The sequence below is a fragment of the Bubalus bubalis genome, chromosome 15 (genome assembly GCF_019923935.1).
Source record: "Bubalus bubalis isolate 160015118507 breed Murrah chromosome 15, NDDB_SH_1, whole genome shotgun sequence".
Taxonomy (NCBI): Eukaryota; Metazoa; Chordata; class Mammalia; order Artiodactyla; family Bovidae; genus Bubalus; species Bubalus bubalis.
Window position 1 is genome coordinate 52,091,571 of NC_059171.1, and position 13,747 is coordinate 52,105,317.

General features: G+C 40.0%; 1 protein-coding gene across 5 annotated transcripts in view; it reads right to left on the reverse strand.

Moving 5' to 3' along the window:
- The window catches only part of MTFR1 (mitochondrial fission regulator 1), a 62,438-nt gene that overhangs the window by 16,698 nt on the left and 31,993 nt on the right, over positions 1–13,747 (reverse strand). The gene's annotated exons all lie outside the window — the stretch shown is intronic.

Sequence of the window (13,747 nt, forward strand, 5' to 3'; positions counted from 1 at the left end):
TCCTACTCACGGGCATATATCCAGACAAAACTATAATCCAAAAAGATACATGTACCTCAATGTTCATAGCAGCACTATTTACAATAGCTACATGAAAACAATGTAAATGCCAACAGACAAATGGATAAAGAAGATGTGGTACATATATACAATGGAATCCTACTCAGCCATCAAAAAAAATGATATAATGCCACTTGCAGCGACGTGAATGGACCTGCAGATTATCATACTAGGTGAGGGAAGTCAAAGACAAATATATGATACCACTTAAACACTGAATCTGAAAGATGACACAAATGAACTTATCTATGAAACAGAAACAGAGAACACACCTGCAGTTGTCAGGTGGGAGAGGGATTAAGGAAGGAATGGAGTGAGAATTTGGAATTAGCAGATGGCAACCATTATACATATATAGGATGACTTCCCTGGTGGCTCAGACAGTAAAAAGCGTCTGCCTACAATGTGGGAGACCCGGGTTGGACCCCTGGGTCAGGAAGATCCCCTGGAGAAGGAGATGGCAACCCACTCCAGTACTCTTGCCTGGAAAAATCCCATGGGTGGAGGAGCCTGGTAGGCTACAGTCCACGGGGTCGCAAAGAGTCAGACACGACAGTGATTTCACTTCACTTCATACCTAGGATGAATAAACAACAAGGTCCTACTGTATACCACAGGGAACTGTATTCAATATCCTGGTACTAACCATAATGAAAAAGAATATAAAAAACAATGTATGTATATGTATAACTGAATCACTTCATTGTATAGCAGAAGCTGGACAGCAAAGAGATCAAACCAGTCAATCCTAAAGGAAATCAACCCTGAATATTCACTGGAAGGACTGACTGCTGAAGTTCAAACTCCAATACTTCGGCCACCTGATGGAAAGAGCCGATTCACTGGAAAAGACCCTGATGCTGGGAAAGACTGAAGGCAAAAGAAAAGGGTGGCAGAGGATGAGATGGTTAGATAGCATCACCAACTCAATGGACTTGGTTTGAGCACGACAGGGAAGCCTGGTGTGCTGCAGTCAATGCAATTATAAAGAGTTGAACGTGACTCTGAATGAACAACAATTACAAAATAAAATTTACAACTGCTCTACTCCAAAAGCAATCAGAAACTTGATAACAATGCCTATGATGTCTGTGAGAAGCCACAGAGATTATAGTCTTTAATTTCATCACACAGAGAACAAATGTTATGCTGTGTGTCTATGTCCAAAGACCACACAGTCTCCAGAAAGTATTATAATGAAAGAGAACAACTTAATTATCTGAGAAAAGACTATCAGTTATATTGACTCTTTCTAAGAATCTCAATGCTTCTTATAAAAATGAAGATTTCTTTTCAATTATGAGGCTATTCTTTTAATTCAAAGGGAAATGAAAATGTGTAGAGAGAGAAAAAAGACTTGTATAGTACGTGTCACTGTGCTATAAGTTTTCTCATGTTGTCTTTCAAAATTCTCTCAATGTAGGTATTAGCACTTTCAATTTAGAGGTGAAAAACTCAAGTTCAAATTATTTAGAAAAAAAAATTCAATTATACAACAACTCACGCTTATGCCAGTTTCCCAGAGAAAAAATACCATAACACTATAACCAACTGTTAAAGAAATGCCATCAACATAAATTTCAAGGGAGAAATAATTATATATTGAACAGCTTTGACTTTCAAATAAATGTGAGAGGCAGAGAAACACTCAAATGGCTATATATGAATCTTAGAGGTACTCTATTTCATGTTTTTAAGTTAAGTTATAAGTTTAAGCTATAAAGCTCCCATAGAAATGCAGTTAATATCAAAGTGACAGATGAAAAAAGACTCAAACGGCCTGGTGAAAGGATCAGCATTAAGTAATTGTCAAGACAAAGTAAAATTCCATCAGCTCTCATCCTTCTATTTTGTCCTACTAATTAAAATACATTCTATGGTAAATTTGCTATTTCATCAATCTGTAAAAAACACTTGATCTGGTATATGAAACTGACCAAATAGAGCTTCCTCAAAGCTCCCTTCTGTGGGAAGATGGTGAGACTTTGTCAGCCTATTTATTAGGATATCAGCTTCCTGATAGCTCAGTTGGTAAAGAATCCACCTGCAATGCAGGAAACCCCAGTTCGATTCCTGGGTCAGGAAGAGCCCCTGGAGACGGGATAAGCTACCCACTCCAGTATTCTGGCCTGGAGAATTGCATGAACTGTATAGTCCATGGGGTTGCAAAGATCTGGACACAACTGAGTGCGTTTCTTTTCAGCCACAGGAAAATAACAATACCTTCCCCCAGACATCTAGATTTATACACATGAAGCGCCAATACTTTGGCCACCTGATACAAAGAGCTGACTCTAGAAAAGACCCTGATGCTAGGAAAGATTGAAGGCAGGAAAAGGGGACAACAGAGGATGAGATGGTTGGATGGCATCACCAACTCAATGGACATGAGTTTGAAGAAGCTCTGGGAGATGGTGAAGGACAGGAAAACCTGGCGTGCTGCAGTCCATGGGGTTGCAAAGAGTCGGACACGACTGAGAGACTGAAAACAGTAACAACGATAGTTAGTCACAACTGATGCAAAAAGTGATACAGCACCACACTGCAAAAGAAAGCCCACCCACTTCCTAGTCACATGGGCCACGTTGCTAACCTTGGAAGTCTGGGACCACTTCCCACCTGTGTGTCTACTTCCTCCTCCAGGCAGATCCAACTGGATCGTCTGTTTCCTTCTCACTTTGTTCACAATCAGATGATCTTTGCCTAGAATACTTCCAGGCACCTTTTCAAAGATCCTTTAGCCAGTTTCTTTCAACATCACAGACAAAATCCATTATCCAGATCCATTATACCAACTCAATTACTCTATAACCACAATCCCCATAATAGCTACCCTATAATGTCACATCAAGTACAAACATGACATTTGTGTTAAAAGCCCTTTAGAGACTTATCTTGAGGAAGATGGAGCAAATGAACCTTTCACTATTCTTCATCCTCACTACAACTAAAATCTCTGGATATCATATATACAACAAATGTAAGATGACTCTCAGGTGGAGAGAAGGCATACGGGGTGGGACCTGAAACCAAGAAAAAAAAAATAGGAGTGAGTTCCCTGAGTTTTCCTTCTGCCTTATATACGGTAGACTGGGTGCTCAAGTAACCCAGACATGCCAAGGTAACCCAGAAATGCCAAGAGATTCAGGGAAGAAAAAAAAAAGCCCCAAAAAAAGCCTACTCTTTAGCCAAAGCACCAAGAAAGGGGCAGCCTCCCATGACAGATAACTTATAAATAAAACAGTGGCTCTGCTCAAGGCAGACATCACAGGAAACACTGTAGCCCTACCTCCACCACGCCACAAAGACTTAACCTGCCTCCTTTTCAGGCTGCAATGAGGTGCCTGAATCCCTACAAGGGAGTGTCGGAGAAAGCCAGGACTTACCCCACCTCCCTGTGGGTGCATGTGTACTAAGTCGCTTCAGTCTCTTTGCAACCCCATGGACTGTAGCCCGCCAGGCTCCTCTGTCCATGGGATTCTCCAGGCAAGAACACTGGAATGGACTGCCATGCCCTTCTCCAGGGGATCTTCCCGACCAGGGATCAAACCCTTGTCTCTTATGTCTCCTGCACTAGCAGGCAGGTTCTTTACCACTAGTGCCACCTGGGAAGCCTTTTTGTATAGTGAAAGGCATTTCCTCTATCAGACAATCCTTCTGTGTACACATCATCCAGAGGGCCATTTCTATTCACCTCCAAGGATGAACAAGCAATGTGTGGGTGTGTGCTAAGTTGCTTCAGTCATGTCCAACTCTGTGCAGCCCTATGAGCTGTAACCTTCCAGGCTTCTCTGTCTATGGGATTCTCCAGGCAAGGACACTGGAGTGGGTTGCCATGCCCTTCTCCAGAGGATCTTCCCGACCCAGGGATTGAACCCATGTCCCTTAGGTCTCCTGCACTGGCAGGCAGGTTCTTCACTGTGAGCACCACCTAGGAAGCCCTGTAGGGTAGTGGAGACAATTTGGGGAGCCCAGAATTACACCTCATCCAGCAGTAATGAGGCATCCTCCCATCTGCGAGGATTGTGTTCCAGGTGGCTTCCTGAAGAGCTGGAGCACCCACCGCTGCTGGGTGAAAATAAGGACCACTGCCCTCAGGGTGAATGGAGGCTGAGTGGGAAACCTGGATTCTACTCCCACTTGGGAGTAACAAAGTGGCACCCACGCTTCCCTTGCTATTAGTGAAAGCTATTAGTAAAAGAAAAAGTTTAAATGATCCAAGGTCTCAGATACTCAAAATATCTGGATTTCAATAAAATCACTTCTCATGACAATAACCAGAAAGAACACAAATTGAATCAAACAAGACAAATGACAGATGCCAACTCTGAGATGACAAGAGATGTGAGAACTATCTGACTGCTTTTAAAGCAGCTGCAATAAAAATGCTTCAGTGAGCGTTCACCAGCACTCTTGAAACAAATGAAAAAAAAAAGTCTCAGCAAAAAAAAAGGGGGGGAGCTAAATAAAAATTTTAAAGCTAAAAACCACAATGCATAGGATCAAAAGCAGAATGAAGAAGACAGAGGGAATTAACAGTGAATTTAGAGACAGAACAATAGAAATTATCTAATCAGGAAAACAAAAAATGAACCAACTAGGAAAAAAACATGGAGCAGAGTCTCAGTGACCTGCAACAACAGAAGATCTAACATTTGTGTCATCTGGGTCCTAAGAGGAGAGCAGTAAAAAAGGCAAGGCTGAAAAACTACTCAAAAAAATAATGGCAGGACTTCCCTGGTGGTGCAGTGGGCAAGAATCTGCCTGCCAACGCAGGGGACCCAGGGTTGGTCCCTGGTCTGGGGAGACTCCACATGCTGCAGGGCAACTAAACCCTGTGCACCGCAACCACTGCGGCCTCACTCCAGAGCCCGCGAGCCGCAACTACCGAGCCTGTATGCTGCAGCTACAGACGCCTGCATGTTCTTCAGCCCACACACCACAGCTACAGAGCCTGCGCTCTAGAGCCGCAACAAGAGAAACCACCGCGATGAGAGGAGCCCACGCACCACGATGAAGAGTAGCCCCCACGTGCCACAACTAGAGAAAGACCACACAAAGCAATGAACACGTAGCACAGCAAGAAGTAAATATTAAAAGTGAAAGTTGCTCAGTTGTGTCTGACTCTTTGTGACCCCATGGACTGTAGAGTCCTTGGACTTCTCCAAGCCAGAATACTATAATGGGTAACCATTCCCTTCTTCAAGGGATCTTCCTAACCCAGGGATCGAACCCAGGTTTCCCACATTGCAGGGGGATTCTTTACTAACTGAAACACCAGGGAAGCCCAAGAATACTGGAGTGGGTAGCCTATCCCTTCTCCAGTGGATCTTCCTGACCCAGGAATCAAACCAGGGTCTCCTGCATTACAGGCGGATTCTTTACCAGCTGAGCTACCAGGGAAGCCCCATTAAAAGTAATAATGGCAAAAGAATTGTAAATGACCTAATATTCCTTTTCTGGAGAAGGGGAAGAGAGGTGACATGCTCTTATAGTAAGGCACATCTCACTATTTTATATGTGAATTTGAATTGTGCAACTTTAGTAAAAAGAATAAGGATATCTTTACATAGTATTTCCCCACCACTAAACACAGATAAATTAGAACTATTTCTCAGTCTTGATAACTTACATGCTTTATTTAAATTAGGATACAGTTTGGTTTGCCAGCTCCCCAAATGCTATTAGGAGCTCTTGAAAAAAATCAGTTTATCAGTTAAATAAAACTGTCCATTTTAGAGGAGGTTGTTTCATGAACATGCCCTCAGACATTGTTTAAGGCCTTTGTCAGAAAGTATTCTCAAAAGTGTAAGACAAAATTTTTTTAAATTTAAATTTGTGTTAATTTTTTAAACCAAGATAAATAAAAGAAAATTTTAAAGCAACTAGAGAAAAGTTTTTCCCTAATAGGAATGAGGTCCTATTTGAAGGACAGAGGTTTTCTCAACTGAAACCATGGACGCTTGAAGAAAATGGCACATTTTTCAAGTACTAAAAGAAAATTCTATGAAATTCTAACCTTATATCCAGCAAAAGCATATACTTCAAGACTGGGAAAATCAATAATTCTCAAATTAATAAAAACTAAAAGAATTTATTGCAAGCAGAATCTATCCAAAAAGAATGGCTCAAAGAAATTCTCTAAACAGAAACAAAGCAATAAAAAAAGAACTCTGCATCAGACAGAAAAACACAATAATTTAAATTCTCCTCTTGAGAAAATAAACTATTAATTTCAAATATTATATTATATTGTCCTATGTCATTCAATGTGTCTGCAGAGTTTTTTAAGAAATTATGCTGCTAAGTCACTTCAGTCATGTCCGACTCTGTGCGACCCCATAGACGGCAGCCCACCAGGCTCCCCTGTCCCTGGGATTCTCCAGGCAAGAACGCTGGAGTGGGTTGCCATTTCCTTCTCCAATGCATGAAAGTGAAAAGTGAAAGTGAAGTCACTCAGTCTTGTCCGACTCTTTGCAACCCCATGGATTGCAGCCCACCAGGCTCCTCCACCCATAGGATTTTCCAGGCAAGAGTACTGGAGTGGGGTGCCATTGCCTTCTCCATTAAGAAATTATAAGACCTAACATAATAATTTTATGTGTGCTCAGTCGCTCTGTCATGCTACCCCATGAACTGTAGCCCTCCAGGCTTCTTTGTCCATGGAGTTTTCCAGGCAAGAATTCTGGAGCAGGTTGCCATTTCCCACTCTATGGTATCTTCCTCACCCAGGGATTGACCCTGTGTTTCTTGAGTTTCCTGCATTGCAGGTGGATTCTTTACCACTGTGCCAAAATAATAATTACATAAATGTAAATAGTTTATATACAAAAATTAAAAGACAGATTGGCAGAATAAATTTAAAAATAGTCTATAAGATTCAAAGGTAATTATATAGGCAGGATGAAAGTCAAAAGAAAAAGATGTATTATGCAAACATCAACCAAAAAAAACCAGTTGTGACTATATTTCATTACATGGACTTAAGAGCAAAGAAAATTACCAGGGGCAGAGAGTAACATTACATAAGAGTAAGAAGATAAAAAACACAGCAATCCTAAATATGTATGCACCAAACAATAAAATTCCAAAATATGGAAACCAAAAGCTGATAGAACAGAAAGGAGAAATCCACAAATACCACTGGAGACTTCAATACCTCCTCCACAGTAACTGTTAGCATAAACAGAAAATCAAGAAGCAACAGAAGAATTTAGCAACACTATCAACCAACAGGATCTATTTGACATTTATAGCACATTCCATTAACAACAGTACACATTCTTTTCTAATGCTCATGCAACATAAACCAAAATGACCTATATCTTGGACCATTAAAAAAATTCTCAACAAATTTTTAAAGGGATGAAAATACAACTGACCCTTGAACACCACAGGATTTAGGGGTTCCAACCCTCACCAAAGTCCAAAATCTCACATAAATTAGAGTCTGCCCTCCATATCTGTAGTTCCTTTGCATATACAGTGCCTCAGATTCTGTAGACAACCACCCTTGGATTGTACAGGACTATACTACTTACAATGGAAAAAATCTGTATACAAATAGCCCCCCACAGTCCAAACCTGTGTTATTCAAGGGACAACTGGATACAGTTGTGTCCTCTAATCACAACAGAATCAAACCAGAACTCAGTAACTGAAAAATAGCAAAATTTCCAACATTTGGAAACTGAACAACAAACTTCTAACTTCAACAGTTAAAAGAGGTTGTCTCAAGGGAAATAAAAAAAATACAATGAACTGGATTACAATATAATTACAACATACCAAAACTTGTGGGATGCAGATAAAAGCAGTGTTGAGAAGTTTACAGCACTAAATGCTTACATTAGAAAAAAGAAAGTTTCAATAATATCAACTCTCACCTAAAAAACCAAGGGAAAAAAGGCAAAATAAACTCAAAGCAAGCAGAAGGAAGAAAATAATAGATAGGAGCAGAAATCAGTAAAATTGAAAAAAAAAGAAAAATCAATAAAAGTGAAGTCTTGTTCTTTGAAAAGATTAATACATGGACAAATATTTTAAAAAGAGAACACATAAATTACTAATATCAGGAATGAAACAGGGGACAGATTTATAGAGACCTCACAGGTAAAAATACAATCTACTATATCTCTTCCAATATGAAATTCATAAAATAGTCACCTAACTTTATTAAGGAACTTGAACTCATAATTTTAAAACTCACCAAAACTTAACTGCACCTATGGCCAATTAATCTATGTCAAAAGAGGCAAGACTATAAAATGGAGGAAAGACAAGTCTCTTCAGTAAATGCTGCTGGGAAAGTGGACAGCCACATGTAGAAGAATGAAATTAAACATTCTTTAACATCATACACACAGAAATAAACTCAAAATGGATTAAAGACCTAACTTTAAGACCAGATAGGCAGAAGACCCTTTGACATAAATCACAGCAGTATCTTTTTCAATTTGTCTCCCAGAGTAATGGAAATAAAAACAAAAATAAACAAATGGGACCTAAACAAATTAAACTCAAAAGCATTTGCACAACAAAGTACACCATAAACAAAATGAGAAAAACAAACCACAGAATGGTATAAAATATTTGCAAATGATGCAACCAACATGGGATTAGTCACCAAAATTTACATACAACTCATACAGCTCAATATTAAAAAATTTAAAAATGCACAGAAGACCTAAAAAGACATTTCTCCAAAGAAGACATACCGATAGCCAAGGAGGACATGAAAGATGATCATCACCACTAATTATTAGAGACATGCAAATCAAACTACAATAAAATAAGACCTCACACCAGTCAAAATGGTCCTCATCAAAAAATACGCAAAACATAAAATGCTGGAGAAGGTGTGGAGAAAAGGGGTCCCTCCTACACTGTTGGTGGGAATGTAAACTGGCACAGTCACTATAGAGAACAGTATGGAGGTTCCCTAAAACCTAAAACCGGAACTACCATATGACCCAGCAGCCCCCTTTTGGGCATGTATCTGGAGAAAAACATGGTTTGAAAGGATACATCCACCCAGTGTTCACGGCACCACTGTTTACAATAAGCCAAGACATGGAAACTCTAATTGTCCATCCACAGATGGATGGACAAAGAAGATATGGTAAATATATAAAATGGAATATTGCTCAGAAAGAATGAAATAATGCCATCTGCAGCAACACAGATGGACCTGGAGATTATCAGACTAAGTCAGTCAGAGAAAGACATATATCACAGATATCGCTTATATGCACAATCTAACATGCCTTTCCATGAAAAAAAATCAATCACTCAATGTCACCAAAAAGAAATCTCCAGATCCAGATGGCTCACAGGATAACTCTTCTAAATGTTTAAAGAATTAATGCCAGTTCTACACAATCTCTTCAGAAAATAGATAAGCTTCATTTTTTGAGCTTGTTATTACCCTAATACGAAAACCAAAGGATCAGAGACTTAAAACATAAAACTATAAGCTTGAAAAAACAAAAAAACAGGAGAAAATCTGAAGGATCTTAACACTAGGTACAGATTTCTTATACTGACACCAAAAGTATGACCCATAAAAGGAAAAAGGAACGAATTAAAATTTTAAAGTTTTGTTCTGTTCAAGACTGTTAACAGAGGAAAAGACAAGCTTTAACTTGTCCCACTTTACTTGTGCTACTTGCCCTACATTTGGGAGAAAATGTTTATAAACCACATATCTGAAAAATGACTCATATCTAGCATATACAAAGAACTCTCAAAAGAAAACCCAATTAGAAACTGGGAAAAAGACATGAAGAGACATTCTATTCAAAAGAATATGAAGAGAGCAAACACATGAAAAATGTTCATCATGAGCCATTAAGGAAATACAAATTAAAATCCTGAGATGCACAATATACACCTATTAGAATGGCAAAAAATAAAAAAGGAAAAAAGAGTGAAAACATCAAATGGGGAGAAAGCACAGAAACTGGCTGGTGAGAATGTACTGATTCAGCCAGTTTCTTAAAAAAATAAACACGCAACCACCTTGTGACTCACATGAAGCAACAGCTCCACTCACGGGCATTTATCCCAGAAAAAGGAAAAATCATGCTGGTTCAAAATCCTGTGCATTTATATTAACTTCACTTAGAGAAGCCAAGAACTGGAATCAATCCAGATATCCATCAGCCAGTGCATGGTTACACAAACTGTGGTCCCTCCATACCAAGGAATGCTATTAAGCACTAAAAAAAAAAGAAAAGAAAGAACTGCTGTTACACATAGCAATCTGGGTGCATCACTAGACATTATGCTTAGTGAGAAAAGCCAGTCCCAAAAGATTGTATACTGTATGACTTGATTTATACAATTATCTTGAAATGACAAAACTGTGAAAATGGAAAATAGGTACATGGTTGCCATTAATTAAGGAGGGGTTGGAGATGTGAGGGAAGTGACTGTGGCTGTAACAGGGAGCCAACATGAGGGATTCTTGTAATACAGAAATATTCTGCATCTTGACTACTGCAGTGTCAGTATCCTGGCTATGATAATGCACCATGTTTTGTAGGACATGTATGGAGAATGCTTCTGTACCCTTATCACATCTGTGCTTCTGTACTTCTTATAACTGCATGTGAAGAATCTGTGCTGCTGCTGCTGCTGCTAAGTTGCTTCAGTCGTGCCCGACTCTGTGCGACCCCATAGACAGCATCCCACCAGGCTCTTCTGTCCATGGGATTCTCCAGGCAAGAATACCGGAGTGGGTTGCCATTTCCTTCTCCAATGCATGCATGGATGCTAAGTCGCTTCAGTCGTGTCCGACTCTGTACGACCCTATGGACAGCAGCCCACCAGGCCCCTCTGTCCATGGGATTCTCTAGGCAAGAATACTGGAGTCGGTTGCCATTTCCTTCTCCAGAAGAATCTATAATTATCTCAAAATTAAAAGTTTAGTCAAAAAATAAACATCTTAAAAAAGAAAGCCTCTTTACCTGCTAATCCTGTAATAACCTGGTCTGTTCATCTTATGTTGTGGCCCCTCCATTCCTTCTTTGCTACTGAATTATTTGGTCCTTATTTTACTCAACAAATATCATTCAAATAAAATTACTCTTGCTAAAGTCATCTTTCAACTACAAAACAAAATGGAAACCGGCTAGTGTTTTGGTTTACTCGCCTCTAAGTATTTGACACTGATGGCAGCTTACTCCACTTCTCTGAAGCTCTCCTACCTCTCCTTCCATGACAACACTGTTGGTTTTCCTCCTGCCTTTTGAGCTGCCTCTGGGGGGTAGGGAAGTCCCCTCTTTCTTTTTCCCTTATTTACTTCCAAGCATTTCTTGTCTTATATATGCTCCTTGAGTATTCTGGGTATCAGCCATTCCATCCCCATGTCCTTATCAATATCTAACTACATAAACAACCTCCAGAGCAAGTGTCCCACAGGACACTCAAGCACAGTGTAGTCCACACTGGACTACCTCCTATTCCTGTCCACCAAAAAGAAATCTGTTTTCTTATATTCTTATTAACTGTTACCCCCATTCTCATAATATCCTACTCAGAAACCTAGGACTTTTCCTAGACTCTTCCTTTCTCAACCCCAATACCTAAAAAGTTTGAGTCCTTTAAATTCTTCTGAACATCCTTTTGGTCCTTTTTCTCATGTGTTCTGTCAGTTTCTTATTTAGTCAAACTTATCATCTCTTATTTAGCCTATTTCCTGGCATGGCTCCCCTCCACTGTTTATACTGTTTACAGGAAATTTTAACTAAAATACAAATTTGGTAATATTACAATGGTGCTTCAACTTTTTCCAAGGCTCCACATTGCTTTCAAGAAAAAGTATAAATTTCTTACCCTAATATGTATGACGTTTAAACCTCAACCTACTTTCCATATTCATCTCCTACAGCTTACCCTTCTCTGCTACTCTCTAGCCTCACAGAGCCATTTGGAGTTTCCTGAACATGCCACGTGGGCTCCTGATGAGTACCTTTAATCATGTTTCCTTTCCCTGTAATACAGCCTTCCCAGTTGGATGGCTCCTATTGCACCTCAGCACTCAGCTCTGGCATCCCCTCCCTGAGAAGCCCCGCTGAACCTCCCATCCCCAGTGGCCTACTGTATTTATTTAGTAGTCTTTCCAGTATTGCTATTATTGATTTCTTTTTGTAATCTCCTCTAGCAAATATTTCCAAGTATTCCTGGAAAGCCACGACTGTGTCTTACTTTATCTCTGTATCCTTGATATCTAATTAGAATGAAGAGTTGAATAAGTGTTTATTAGATTGAACAGAAGTCAATAATTGATTCAGGCTCTATGAAATCAATGAAAGCATTTCTCTTACACTATCTCCTTTGAATCAAAACTCATCCTGACTATACATACAAATCTTCTAATATGATCCACCTGCTACCTGCTAAGTCACTTCAGTCGTGTCCGACTCTGTGAGACCCCATAGACGGTAGCCCACCAGGCTCCCCCATCCCTGGGATTCTCCAGGCAAGAACACTGGAGTGGGTTGCCATTTCCTTCTCCAATGCATGAATGTGAAAAGTGAAAATGAAGTCGCTCAGTCGTGTCCGACTCTTCACGACCCCATGGACTGCAGCCTACCAGGCTCCTCCGCCCATGGGATTTTCCAGGCAAGAGTACTGGAGTGGGGTGCCACTGCCTTCTCCGAATATGATCCACAGTGATGCCTTTGCTCTAATAAGACCATTATATTTACTCTACTTATCTAAACACATTTATGATAAGGTCTCTCTGGTTTCATTTTAGAATGTAAACTTCTGAAGGGCAAGGAATTCTCTAATTCTTAAGGACCTAGAACAGTTATATGTCTCTAAGAACTTTACAAATGCTAGCTGAGTCCTTAAAATGAACAGAAAAGATGACAACCCACAGCACCCCCTACTCCGAAAAAAAAGGACAAAAAAGAGAACTGAATCACTAGAGATCATATTAGGCTAATAAAAGGAAATACTGCAGGGACTTCCCCGGTGGTCCAGTGGCTGGGACTCTGTGCTTCCACTGTAGGGGACCTGGGTTTGATCGCTGGGCAAGGAATGCAGATAATACCACTCTTAATGGCAGAAAGTAAAGCGGAACTAAAGAACCTCTTGAGGGTGAAAGAGGAGAGTGAAAAAAGCTGGCTTGAAACGCAACATTAAAAAAACTAAGATCATGGGATCCAGTTCCATCACTTCATGGCAAATAAAAGGGGAAAAAGTGGAAGAAGTCATAGATTTTATCCTCTTGGGCTCCAAAATCACTATGGATGGTGACTGCAGCCATGAAATTAGAAGACTTTTGCTCCTTGGGAGGAAAGTTATGACAAACCTAGACAGCATACTAAAAAGCAGAGACATCACTTTGCGGACAATGGTCTGTCTTAGTCAAAGCTATGGTTTTTCCAGTAGTAATGTATGGATGTGAGAACTGGACCATAAAGATGGCTGAGCACTGAAGAACTGATACTTTCAAACTGTGGTGCTGGAGAAGACTCATGAGAGTCCCTTGGGGATCAAGGAGATTAAACCAGTCAATTCTAAAGGAAATCAACCCTGAATATTCATTGGGAAGACTGGTGCTGAAGTTGAAGCTCCAATACTTTGCCCTGATGCGAAGAGCGGACTCACTGGAAAAGACCCTGATGCTGGGAAAGATTAAAGGCAAAAGGAGAAGGGGGCAGCAGAGAAATGA